Consider the following 13,245-nt stretch of genomic DNA (forward strand, 5'->3'; position numbering starts at 1 on the left):
AGTACTAAGAGTACAAAAGACCTTGCTCATCTCACGAATCTTTCTTAATCCCAAGTCAATGGCAAAAAAACAACCCCAAAGCTTGTGTTTTGGGCATGATGCAGAAGCGACTGTTCCTGCAAGCAGTGCTTGTACAAGACAACTGTGATTTGCATGGAAGCACATCTCCTTTGGGCTCAACTTGATTTGCCTTTATAGCAAATAAATTAACCATGGGCAACCACTGGGTTAATATTGGCACAGCAAATTCCAGGCATGAAGACACAGGAGAAAGTGCACAGCTTTGGGTGATGGAGACAGGCCACCAGTCTGCTGGCGACAGGGTGACGGGGGAACCAGATAAAGGGAAACAAAAATGCACCAAGGGGAGCAAAGAGAGATAACAAAGAGACTGATTAAAAAAAAAAAAAAGCCAAAAGAGGGAAGCCTGGCAGACAGGGACAGAGCTTTCGGAGGAAGCTCTACATGGTATATTTAAAGCAAGGGCAGGGAAGCAGGAGCCAAGTTTAGTGCTGGACCTGGAAGGGTCTGGTTCACCCTGGTGAGTGGCTCTGCCTCCAGGAGAGCCCAGGAGCTTTTCCTAAGCTCCTCTCCTCTATGTGCAACCCAGCAGAACAAAGCTCTGCTTGCAATGGGCATGCAGTGCCACTGCTACTGCGGCATGACAGCCAGCAGCTTCCCAACACATTAAGAGGACGGCTGTAATTCTAGTGTTGCAAGGGTATTTGCCATCAGTTTCGTTAAGATTTTCATATTTAGCAAAGTCACCACTGTTTTTATTGAAATTCACACACACACACACAGAGTGCTTTGAGAGAAAGAGACAGGTAAAAACAGAAGCTTAATTGAAAGTTCAGCTTCTTTCAACTAAATGTGTTGGTAGGCTTATCATAATTTTTTGACAGAATAATCTTTCCACGGTGAATTATTTTCACCAGAAAAAATAGGAGACCAACAAATTGCTGGATATAATTTGTACCTTAAATAATAAAGCAATTAATGGCATTTTAGCAGGAACACATTCTTCTCTACAGAAACAAAATCCCTATTTCATCTCATCTAAATTGCTTGGTCAGCTTCAAATGAACGCAATATAAATCTCCTCCCCATACTGCTTCTGTAATCTATGATAAAGGGAAGAGACAGAAGGTAATCCTGTGTTCTGTATTCACTGACACATCATTTTCATGCTACACTACATTGTGATTTATTTCTAATGGGATAAACCTCTTGCAGTCTTCCTGCGTTGTTCAGCCACGCACACATCCCCAGCCGGTACCAAGGCTGCGGGACCAGCAGGTGCAACACCCAGGGACCACACTCCATGGAATAAGGACGTCTGCTGCACATTTCAGCGGTGCTACAGCTGTGAAAATAAACAGCTAGACTCTGTAATTAAGGTGTGCTTTTATTTCTTCCCACCCGCCGCCTCCTGGAAGCAAGGCAGTCAGAGTACGACACTTTTCAGTATTTCTCGTAATTGTCAACTAAACTTTTAATTTTGTGTCTAATCAGTTTGAAACAATCCAAAAAGACATGTGGAGCCAGAAGAGATTAAAGGATGTGCAAGCCAACTGAAACTGAGAAGTCCTTACAGTCTTAGCCATAACAGAGATACCACTTCATATGAAGGAAAATATCTTTAAAGCTCTTTCTGCTGTCCTGATCAAGAAAAATGCAAGAAAGAAGTAAATCAATGTCTTAAAATTAAGGTGGGGCTCTGAAGCGCTAGATGTATTATTATTGTTTAAAATAAACATTTTCCATAAGATACAAGAGAAGAAAAAGCCCTAAGCTTTAGGTTTATAAAAGCTTTCTTCATACTAAAAAAACCTGGACATTGGGCCAAATTGAGGATCTAGTTATTCTTGATGCAATCCTGAAATGGCAAGGTGCAAACAGAAAGCCACTTAGGATGTTCCTGCAGAAATTAATATATTTTTAGAAAACATCCATGCTTATTTGTAAAACATTTTCCTCTGTTAAAATGTGCAAGACTACCACAGGATACTTAATCTGCTGACAGTTAATAAACAATATTATCACACACCACAATTTAGAGGCAAGAATCTCTGCACTATTGTGCCTTTCACACTCACCTCTCTACTTCAGCTGATCGCTATACTCACATACAGAATGCACCTTACAAAGTAAAACATTATTTGATTAGCTGTCTACTACTTATCTAGCTACTTTTACAGCCCCATCACTCCAGCAGGTTACAACGGGATTAATCTCATCAGATTCAGATGCAAGGTAGAAATTTGCAGCCAAGACAGTCATCTCTCCAGATTTCCTTTACCGTTGATGCAAAGTGACAGTCCCTTCCAGGGCACATGTCACACCATTTCAGGTATTCATCTTCAAGGCAGTGAACAAACCCCTTCAACTGCCTACAGAAGGGACTAACAGCTCCGCTGCGGCCACCCGCACCCGGACAAAGCCCTGCTCCAGGGGGGCTGGCAGCAGGAGAGCTGGGTCTGGTTTCCTGGGCCAAGGTTGCTCCCAGCAGCATTTCCGCAGCTTTGCCATCTCCAGCTGGACTGGGGTCCTGAGTGTGCCCCAAGGCCCTGGGCAGGATGGTGACAGCAACAGCAAGTCTGCAGATAAAGGGCAGAAGAAATCTAACGCCGGGCACCAGCAGCAGGGTTGCAGCTGCTTTATACTGCTTCTTGCTGCAGATTATGAATCTGCCCTGTTAGCTCTGGTTTACCAACAGTTCACGCTTCAAAAACTTGACAAAATACCCCAAAGGCTAACTCCTGCTGAACTCCATCTCTGCTGCCATGACCAATTTGTATTATAACTTTGTTCTAGGGCCATATCTGCAACCACTGATGGGAATGCCCAAATTACTTGATTCAGCCTAGCCAGGCAGGCAGAGCTGCTCACATCTGCGTTGGGTGATGGGGGAAGAGATGCGGTCTTAAGAAGGCCGGGCCCAGTTTAACAGGGCTTCCAGCTGAGATCGTGCAAGCGAAGCTCCCTGCAGAAACCACTGAGCTCCCATGGCTCTGCTGAGGGCCCACTGGGGAAGTCCTTGGGCATCTGGAGCTGCCCCCTGGCAAGCTCCCCGCTCTCACAACCAGCCTCTTTCTGCACCCCAGCCTACCTACGGGATTCAGTGCCAACCTATACTCTGATGTCTGCTGATTTCAAAATTTCAAATACAGCAGGTCCTGTGTTCATTTAGGCTCTCGTCATCCAAGACTCCCTCTTAAATGCAATCCAGATGAGCTCCTTGGCGCGGAGAGCACACGTGGCGCCTGCCCTCGCTGTCTGCAGTCCCATTTAGCAGACTGTTTTCAAAAGGAAGCAGAATCATTTTAGATAGACTGCCTTTCACTGTGGTTGGAAAGGGGCTCCTTGATCACGCTCCCAACCTCAGATCCTGGCTTCTGAGCATCTCTGGTGAAGGGAGGGCAGCATAGCTCACACCACCAACGCAGGAAAACGCCGTGTCTTTACTTAGCTGCTTGTGATGCTTATCGGTTCTCACAGGAGAAACACATGGCCTTGAACTTAGCTCTTGGCTGGCAAAGAGATGAGTGTACTTTGTCATCCAGTGGCTCTAGACATGAAGGATGGTGTCATGTAAAGCGCGCGGGTCTGTCTCTGTCCGCACCTATGGCCGTGGCTCACCCTGCTGCAGGGGAGCTCCGCTGCACGGAAGAGGGCAGGCAGAAACCAAACCTTCGAAAGCGATGCTCAGTCACAGGCTTCTCGTTACCATGATCCATAGTTTTCAAGGCTACCAAGAAAGACTGCTGGAGGAAGAACCAAAAGGACTAAATCTGCCTAGCTGGGAAGGTCATAGTAAATGGTAATAAATGCCCTCCAGGCATGTGCAAGGAAAACAGCAAGATTAAATCTGGAAGGAAGATGTTGGGATTCCTACTGGGAACAACTTTGAGGCAGAAAGGTTGGCGTTGGGTGCTGCCACTGTCACCAGGGCTGGGATCTTCTTGCCTCAATCTTTTAAAACTAGGCTGGATAAGAAATAATAGGAGGTTGGCAGGGAGAGCGCGAGCAGATGATCAAATATAAAATAGCAACAAGATATAGGATATAAAAAGCAACAAGAAAAGCTTCCATAGGTATGTAGAGGACAAAAGAAAGTCCAAGGAAAATGTCGGCCCCCTCTGGAAGGAAACTGGTGTCCTGGCTACCCAGGACATGGAGAAGGCTGAGGTACTCAATGACATTTTTGCCTCAGTCTTCACTGATAAGGGCTCTTGTCTCACCACCCAAGCTGTGGAAGGTACAAGCAGGGACTGCGAGGATGAAGAACCACCCACTGTACTCGAAGAGCAGGTCTGGGAACATCTGAGGAACTTGAAGGTGCACAAGTCCATGGGACCTGATGAGATCCATCCGCGGGTCCTGAGGGAACTGGCGGATGAAGTTGCCAAGCCACTGGCCATCATATTTGGGAAATCACGGTGGTCTGGTGAGGTCCCCGATGACTGGAAGAGAGGGAACATAACCCCCATTTTTAAAAAAGGGGAACAAGGAGGACCCGGGCAACTACAGGCCGGTCAGCCTCACCTCTGTGCCTGGCAAGGTCATGGAGCAGATTCTCCTGGAAACCATGCTAAGGCACATGGAGAGCAAGAAGGTGGTTGGTGACAGCCAACATGGCTTCACCAAGGGCAGATCGTGCCTGACCAATTTGGTGGCCTTCTATGATGGGGTAACAGCATCGGTGGACAAGGGACGAGCAACGGATATCATCTACCTGGACTTGTGCAAAGCTTTTGACACTGTCCCACAGGACATCCTTCTCTCTAAACTAAAGAGACATGGGTTTGATGGACGGACCACTCGGTGCATAAGGAGTTGGCTGGATGGCCGCACTCAGAGAGTGGTGGTGAACGGCTCGATGTCCAAGTGGAGACTGGTCACGAGTGGTGTCCCTCAGGGGTCCGTGCTGGGCCCGGCCCTGTTCAGCATCTTTGTCAGCGACATGGACAGTGGGATAGAGTGCACCCTCAGCAAGTTCGCTGATGACACCAAGTTGTGTGGTGCTGTCAACACGCTGGAAGGGAGGGATGCCATCCAGAGGGACCTTGACAGGCTGGAGAGGTGGGCCCATGTGAACCTCACGAAGTTCAACCAGGCCAAGTGCAAGGTCCTGCATCTGGGTCGTGGCAATCGCAGGCACAAATACAGGCTGGGCAGAGAATGGATTGAGAGCAGCCCTGAGGAGAAGGACTTGGGAGTGCTGGTGGACTAGAAGCTCAACATGAGCCGGCAATGCGCCCTTGCGGACCAGAAGGCCAACCACATCCTGGGCTGCATCAAGAGAAGCGTGGCCAGCAGGTCGAGGGAGGTGATTCTCCCCCTCTACTCTGCCCTGGTGAGACCCCACCTCCAGGTGGGGGACGTGGACCAGCTGGAGAAGGTCCAGAGGAGGGCCACAAAGATGATCAGAGGGCTGGAGCACCTATCCTATGAGGACAGGCTGAGAGAGTTGGGGCTGTTCAGCCTGGAGAAGAGGAGGCTCCGGGGAGACTTGATAGCGGTCTTCCAGTACCTCTTCCAGTACCTCAAGAAAGATGGGGAGAGGCTGTTTAGTAGGGCCTGTTGTGATAGGATGAGGGGTAATGGTTTTAAAATAGAGGGAGGTAGATTCAGATTGGATATTAGGAAAAAAATTTTTACAATGCGAGTTGTAGAACACTGGAACAGGTTGCCCAGAAAGGTGGTGGATGCCCTATCCCTGGAAACATTCAAGGCCAGGCTGGATGAGGCTCTGAGCAACCTGATCTTGTCGGGGATGTCCCTGCTGCTTACAGGGGGGTTGGACTAGATGACCTTTGAAGGTCCCTTCCAACTCTAACCATTCTATGATTCTATGAAAGAAGCCTTTTCTGCCTTAAATTTCTAGCTCTCTGCAAAATCAGCTTCTCATCCAACAGGCTGATGACACTGCCATTAGGAATAAAAATGATGGCTGTTGGTACCCACGTGCAGATGTCAAAAGAGGAGCAGCAGGGATGAGGTAGCGCAACTGGCTTAGCAAGAAGCGTGCAAACTGCTTCAGCCCTGATACACAAGGACGTGCTGAGCTGCGTGATAAAAGCACAGAGAATGAACAAAATCCAGTAACTTTTCTGTGAAAGCAGAGTTTCCATACAACTGAAGTGTTATTTGTACAAATGAAGAAAGGATTAAAAAAAGAGTGTGAGATGTTATTTTTGTCCCCACATTCTACAAAGTGGTCTAAAACTCAATAACCTAAACATTTTTTTTTACTGTAGTAACTACCTTCACCTAAAACACCAAATGAAAAATCTCAAAGTCAAATATGCAAGCACCCATAAAGGAGGAAGGTAAGGGCTACTGTTCACCTCTGGAGACGATCTGTAGCTACAGTTACATCATCTTAGGTCACTCTTAAACAAAGCTACAAGCAACTTCTTTACTCCTAGTGTAGCGTGTGAAACACGTGCTTTTTTTCCTATTTCCACAGCAGTCTGCTTCAGCTACCAGCCCTTGCGGATGGCTGTGAAACCAGAAAAAGTACTGTCTTGTCCACTGTTCCTAATTAAGATCCCAAGGTCTTGTGGTCAGAGAGCTCTGGAGAACCAGTGGGGTTGCGCGATTTGCTTGAGGTCAGACAGAAAAAGCACACTGGACCAGAGATTACGGATGTTTTGGCTCGTGTGCGCAATGCAACACTCTGCAGCCTGGGCCAGAAAAGCAGTCACCGGGAAGCTCTGGTTCCCCTCAGTAACCTAACCTTAAATAGTCTAAATTTGCAAAGGAAAAAACACCATGTAAGGACTGCCCCACAAGTGAACCAGGCGTAACTTTTCCCCTCAAAGCCTTCCTGCACCCACAAATGTTGCTCTGGAAGCCAACATGGCTCCACTGTCTGTGCTGATCTTTAGCCACTCTCCACATTTTTCTGCATCACTGAGTGTCAGTAAGCATCCACACTCCAAATGATATCTGCTTTGATCATTTGCGTGTTCCTCCACTCAAGAGCCCATCTGCTCGGACAGGCTCACTGGCTTTGCTCTCAGCACGCGACCCAAGTGTTTCCATCATTTACCCTGGAGAACCTGGGGGCCACACTGGTGACAAAGTGACAGATCTTTGCATTTGTGACAAATTCACTACATCTGTTACCTAGTATTTTCCCCAGGTATTTACTTCTGGAGGCATGATGCGTCTGTGTCTTTGGTGAGTTTCCAACACTCACATCCACATGTTAAAATGGAAATAACATCTGAGTGGAAGACTCCTAGTTTGGTCTTTACATTTGTATTTTCAATGACTAATTCTGTTTAAGTTAGTAAACGCAGCTGCTGCCTTGCCAGTTGGTGACATTTCCTTTTGGACTTCTCCACTGGTTGGTGTGTTTCTGCCAAGACATGTAAATTGACTCATTCCTTGTATTCCTTTGCCTTTTTATATAATGCTTCAGCTGGGATTTGCTGAAGGTCTCCTGAGATTTGTTTTCCTAAGTAATTACTAGCCCTGTGATGTTAGACAGTCTTTACTTACATGTTTTCTAAACTGTCACTTAAGCATCCCATGCTCGGGATGCTGGATATAATTGATGTAGCACTTCACTGTATTGTATCTGGCTGTAATTTTTCGCATGGTGACTTGGTCATGTCAACATCAAGTCAACAGCATTCGGAAAGAGATGACAGAATGCACGTCTGTTTTACACCAGCGTTATTCACAATGAACCATTACTCAGCTCTCCACTTACTTCAGTGGTTCAAGCTTGTCAAGACTTCACAATTATTACAAATACATACTTCAGAAGAGTAGACTAATCTGAAAAGAGTAATTGAAACACCCTCCTCCCTCCCCAAGAACATCAAACAAACAACTGCATCAGATCGGCAGGTAATCTGCCTCAAGCCAGGGAGCAGGAGAGACTATCCAAAAATCTGGCCATCCCTTTATCTCCTGAGTTAAAACAGCTGAGCTGAAGCTATAAGAGAAAAAAATTAGAATTTCTGTTTTGTTTTGGTTTGGTTTTTTTTTTCATTTTTCATGACTGTACCACTGAAAGGAACAGAACTTCTCTTCAACTGTTGCAATTGCTTATATCACCTTTCTAGAATGCTTTAATTGGAATGCAATTTCTCCATCAGTCAGATTATTATTTTTTTTTCATACTCCCATATTGCTTGAAGAAGTCAGCAACATTTTGCAGCAACGGTCTACCCACAGCTTCTCCAAATTTTGTTTTTAGTGAGTTTTTCACATGCAGAGACAGCATCTCTAATTTGGCATTTTCAGTTCCTTTGGCAAAGTCATACTGCTCCTCCCATCATTGTCCTTCTTTTCCTGTCGCTAAACAGTTTTCACTTTTAAACCTCAGACAGCCCCACTGGATGGTGGCACCTTACCTGTTGAGCTGATGCAGACAACAGTGAAGGGGACAGCTTTTTTGGCAAGGCTATCTGCTTTATTTCTCTCGAGGTCCTCAATTCTTGTTCTGAAAACAACTGCCCTGCTGCTTTTGCTGGACACATTCAAATGACCACTGCCAGCTTTGATATTTCTATCCTTGGAAAGCCCACTATTCTGGCTTGTTTAGCTGAAAACCAGTTACATTTTTAATAACCTATGCCTTGTTCACTTGGTAGTAAAAGCAAAAGAAACACCTCTCTTACTCATTCTCCTGTGGAGGTTTTTTCTTTTTTCTTTTCAGTCCTGTCAAAAAAAAATAACAATCACTTCTACTGCATGTGGAGATTTGCTGAAGATAAGCACTGTGTTTGCCTCCAACACACTCAGATCACAATTCCACCAACTGCTCTGGGGACATCTTTACACTATGCCCACGCATCACCAAGAGCCTCGAGAGCAGGCAGAGCTCTGCCAGGCCCCGCGTTATTGCTTCGAAGACAGAAGATGACACTTGGCCATCGATTCCTCCATTCTGTCACCGTCCCTAACCCTGAGAAGGAAGTCTCCCCGTTAGTAAGCAGCTGAGGAATTTGGTCCAAATCCGCTGACAGCTCTTATCTCATCATAGTAGTTGTCTGTTGGTAACACTGTGTAATTGTCATTTCATGTACTGTGTTTGAAATCTAGTTCAGAGCAATCGACCGCTAATTGGTTCCCAGTCTATAAGCTATTTTTCTGCCTTGGAAGTCATAATTAATGCTGCTCCCTCTGAGTTATAATCATCTTGCTTCATGAATATATTATAGCTTTGTTTTCATTCTTAGATTGCTCTTCATCAATTCCTGGTCACAGACATTTTGCTTACTCAAAAGATTTTACTTAATGTATTCGTCCATCTCTTTCACCTGCACCTCTTTTGTTGCTGCAGCCTTTCTTCCAGTGTTCCAGAAACCTGCTTTCAGTGGTTGGGTTTTTTTTCCAAAACTTTCCCTGAAGAACTCCTCAGAGGCTTGCTTGGCTCACGGTTTTCACCAAAGCAGGTCATATCATTTAACCCAAGATGGAATCTGTTACTTACCTGGCACACGCTTTGCTGGAACAGCTACCTCGCCATCTTCCTTTAATTTGCCTCTTTTCCAAGGACAGATTTTTGCCTGTAGCTGAACCCCAAACACAGAGTGTTCTGCTACTGCTTTTCATCTCAACCATGTCGTTTGGCCAGTTCAGTTTGGGTCATGAGACTCTACAACCTCGCCCTCAGCAAGTTCAGTTGCAACCTTTTTTCGGTCGTTGGGTAAGGTGGTACCCATGCACTGCCAACCGCTACGGGAACACAGCAGTTTTCCTGCCACCTACATTCTACTTGATAAGGATGCTGCAAGATGAAAAGATTGCAGAGTACTCACATTTTACAGCAGCCATTTCAATACCTGGCTTAAAAAAGAAACCACATCTTCTACCTCAGAAACAGCTGCGTTCTGTCTCCTGAACTGCTGTGAATTGTTGATACCTTCTTCAGCATAACATTTTGCATTGCCTCCCTCCCTCATCCCCAGCACACTAATACGTTAGTAGTTATCACCACCCAAATCTTATGCAGGTTCACGTAAGGACTCCCTAAATACAGTGAAACACAGAAACTTAACACCTACCAGAGATAGGAGAAAAAAACTCAGAAAATTTTTTTTTGGCTACTGAACTAGCTCATATTCTTCTATACTTATGGTGCTATTTGGCTCAGCAGATGGAGAATGAAAAGGAAGGTCCCTTTTGCCAACAATTTATACTACCTCACGTGAGAGATGTTATCTACACTCGGGGCCCACGTGACAAAGTAATTCTGGACCCGATAGTGGGTAAACTGTAAGGCAAGAGCAGACTTTGCACTTGGATGGCCAAGCCACAGACCTGAAATACTAACACCCAAAAGTCAGGGTTAAAGAGGCAGCCAAAAAGGGCCAGCAATGTTGAAAACAGCAGTAGCTCAACATTGCAAAAAGCCCAGTCCTTCAGGGAGACAGGCTCCACAGAGGGGGGAAATTCAACCCAGAGGACCAGTACCTGGGACTTGCTAACTTACTTTTTCAGAGTAGAATTGCAGAGGATACCTGTCAACCAAACAAGATGTGTAGAAGCTACACCAAATCAGGATGGTAGGAGCTGCTCTGTATGTCTGCAGGATGGTCAATGGATTAGGTCAGTGCATTATCTGCACCGGTGGTGCCATCCAGCCAGGTTAGTGAATGGGGTGGGGGACAGGGTGGGGAGAAGGAAAAAGCAGAGCTCAGGGTTAAGAGAGGGTCTTCTGGTTAAAAAATGAGGCAAAAAAATGCTATAATTGGAGATCTTTGGAAATTGGGGGTCAGCCTTTTAATCTCGCCAAATCAAGCCAGAAGACACAAACAGGAAAGACAAAGAAGATACGTTCAGAAGAACATAAAAAGCCCAGATGATTTAACAATATTCACAGATATCCAGCCCTCAAGTAGTACAAATATAGATTGACTAAGTGTAACCAATGTGTAGCTTGCCTCAAAAAAGTTAAACCACCTGCACTTCACCTCTTTTTGTTAACACACCGTAAAAAATGAACAGCCATGCAAAGGCTAAAGCAAACAACAAGGGACTTGGGTTGTGTTAAAAACCTTCTTGTATAACCCTGAGCAACCTCTTTGTGCCTCAGCTTACACACAGGTAAAAGCTGTATATACTGCAACAGGTGTCTGTAAGATGGGTTCAACTAAAATTTGGGTGGTTAAAGTACTGTTCAGTGTAAATCTCTGAGAAAAATTAACCACAAATGCAGAATTACTTATCTGATACACTATTCCTCCACAGAAAACAGCTTTGTTCCAACGTACAAAGAGCATAGAAAGCGCCCTGTGTTTCTGAAACTGAAAGAGATTGTTGAATCCATTTGTTCCAATCCAGACTTTAAAAGACCATAAGCAACCCCTCAGACTTTCCAAAACACAGGCTATCACCCTTCGGAGTTACTGTCTGCTGACAAAGAGCAATCAGCAAACAGACATAGGACACAACCAGTACCTGCCTGCGCCAGCTCCCCACCAAGTCTCCAGGAGAGAACCTCCAATGTAGTTTTCTCTAGTGCAGAGCAGGTGTCTGAGTAAATACAGGTGTCACAAAAATCTGTAGCTACTAGATCTCAAATGTAGAAAAGAAGTTTTTGAAGGAAGACTGAAATGACTATTTAGATTCGTAAGAGAACAGCTAGCTTCTGTTGCCCCAAGTAATTACAACACTGCTTCAGTTGCTTTGATTACCAATTTCAATTTTGTGATCCCTATCTTTCTTTGCTTGGCCTCATCATGGCTAGAGAACAAATCTGTGCATGACTGTGATGAAGTTTTGGTTTTACCTCTTGACAACTAGGCCTCGTTGATGGAGCATGTTTTTGTATTATCTGCAGCCACAATGCTCCATCAAGATAGGGTTTGTTGTCAGCTTTTGATTTTGCTTGCGAAAAACCAGTAAGTGCAGACATGGACAGGCAAGACCTGAAGCTTCAGCCCAAACAGCAGTGGGCCCAATCCCTGATCACAGAAGTAAGCACTTGGGAAGCCTGGAGAGCACACAGGGTCACCCCCTCCTTAGTTTAACCCCTCCACTTCTGCAACTCTCTTGCCTTCCCTTTTAGAGGCTGCTAACCAGACAGAAGAAGAAATACTTGGAAAATGAATGCCAAGGGAAGACCTCCTTGCAGAACATTTTTGTTTTGTTCTTCATTAGCAGGTGGGTGACAGCCGTACATACCAATGTGGGTGAGCACATGGGGGTTTCATGGAAGACAGAGCGCCAACGTTCATTCCCAGGAGGCTCAGTCTCGCTTACGTGACGCCCACATTCGCACTGCAATCACAACTGCACCAGCTACAATCTTGTTGGAGCCTCTGCTTGCAGGATGCTGGTTAAAGATATACTGAATCCCAATGCCATCTCCCATTATCCTGCATTCCCTGACAGCAGGCTCAAACTCGGGATCCTTTACGATAAGGAGAGCTTGACCAACAGCTTTATCACTAATGCAATCCACCAAGAAAGTATTTTTCATTATGTGTTTTTCATTACATTGATCTGTTATATTAGTCTGATTATTTATTCCTCACTAACTTTATAAAACAACAACACTACACTGAAGACGACCAGCGATACAGGAGCTTTTGATGTTTGCAACGCTTACAGAGCCCAAATCTAAGAGACATAATCGTTCCATCAAGAAATGTCACATCAAGGTTTCCAGTAGCTTCAACATTTCCCACTTCATTAAATAAAAAAGGGGGTGGAGAAAGGAGGATACTGTGTTTCTGCTCCACTTATTTGATGAATGCAAGAAACTGCGTATAGAAGAGATTGTCTGACACAGCCTCTCTGAATCTTGCCGAAACACACAAACAAAGCGAGATCAATCCGAGTAATTCGCTTCCATGGTTTTGGCAAATGGTTTAAAAACCCAAAGGTTTCTGGACACCTTGGCTGAATGCTTCCAAATAATTAGTACCCACATGCAACAGCACACTCCAGTAAATAGCAGGTTTCAGAATTCAGCGCCCATCTATCCACACCACTTCAGTCTTTCAACAGATTAACTCCGTATGACAACTTAGCTACAAGCCTCAGCCTGGAAGCACTTCCCTCCCTCCTCCACCAAAATCATAGTCAGAAATGCTCCGAAGGAGATTAAGGAGACGATTTCACAAAGCACTGACCTAAATGTGTTCCTGTGTAAGTAGGTGGAGATTCTAAATTTGACTGAACGGCAATGTTCGGTCCAGCCCTTTGTGTTTTCAAGATCTGTGTAAGCTTTTAAAGCCACTCATTTCATTTAAAGCAGGTTTTGCCATC

At 45.2% G+C, this 13,245-nt stretch overlaps 1 protein-coding gene across 3 annotated transcripts in view; it reads right to left on the reverse strand.

Moving 5' to 3' along the window:
* The window catches only part of BACH2 (BACH transcriptional regulator 2), a 190,011-nt gene that overhangs the window by 116,775 nt on the left and 59,991 nt on the right, over nucleotides 1–13,245 (reverse strand). The window contains exon 3 of one of the 3 annotated variants that reach the window (XM_086743288.1): nucleotides 8,646–8,685. The exons of the other annotated variants lie outside the window; for them this stretch is intronic. The gene's annotated coding sequence lies outside the window, so the exon portion shown is untranslated. The remainder of the gene's footprint in view (nucleotides 1–8,645; nucleotides 8,686–13,245) is intronic. 3 annotated transcript variants of the gene reach the window in all.

Source organism: Chlamydotis macqueenii, chromosome 3 (genome assembly GCF_036417535.1).
Source record: "Chlamydotis macqueenii isolate bChlMac1 chromosome 3, bChlMac1.mat, whole genome shotgun sequence".
Taxonomy (NCBI): Eukaryota; Metazoa; Chordata; class Aves; order Otidiformes; family Otididae; genus Chlamydotis; species Chlamydotis macqueenii.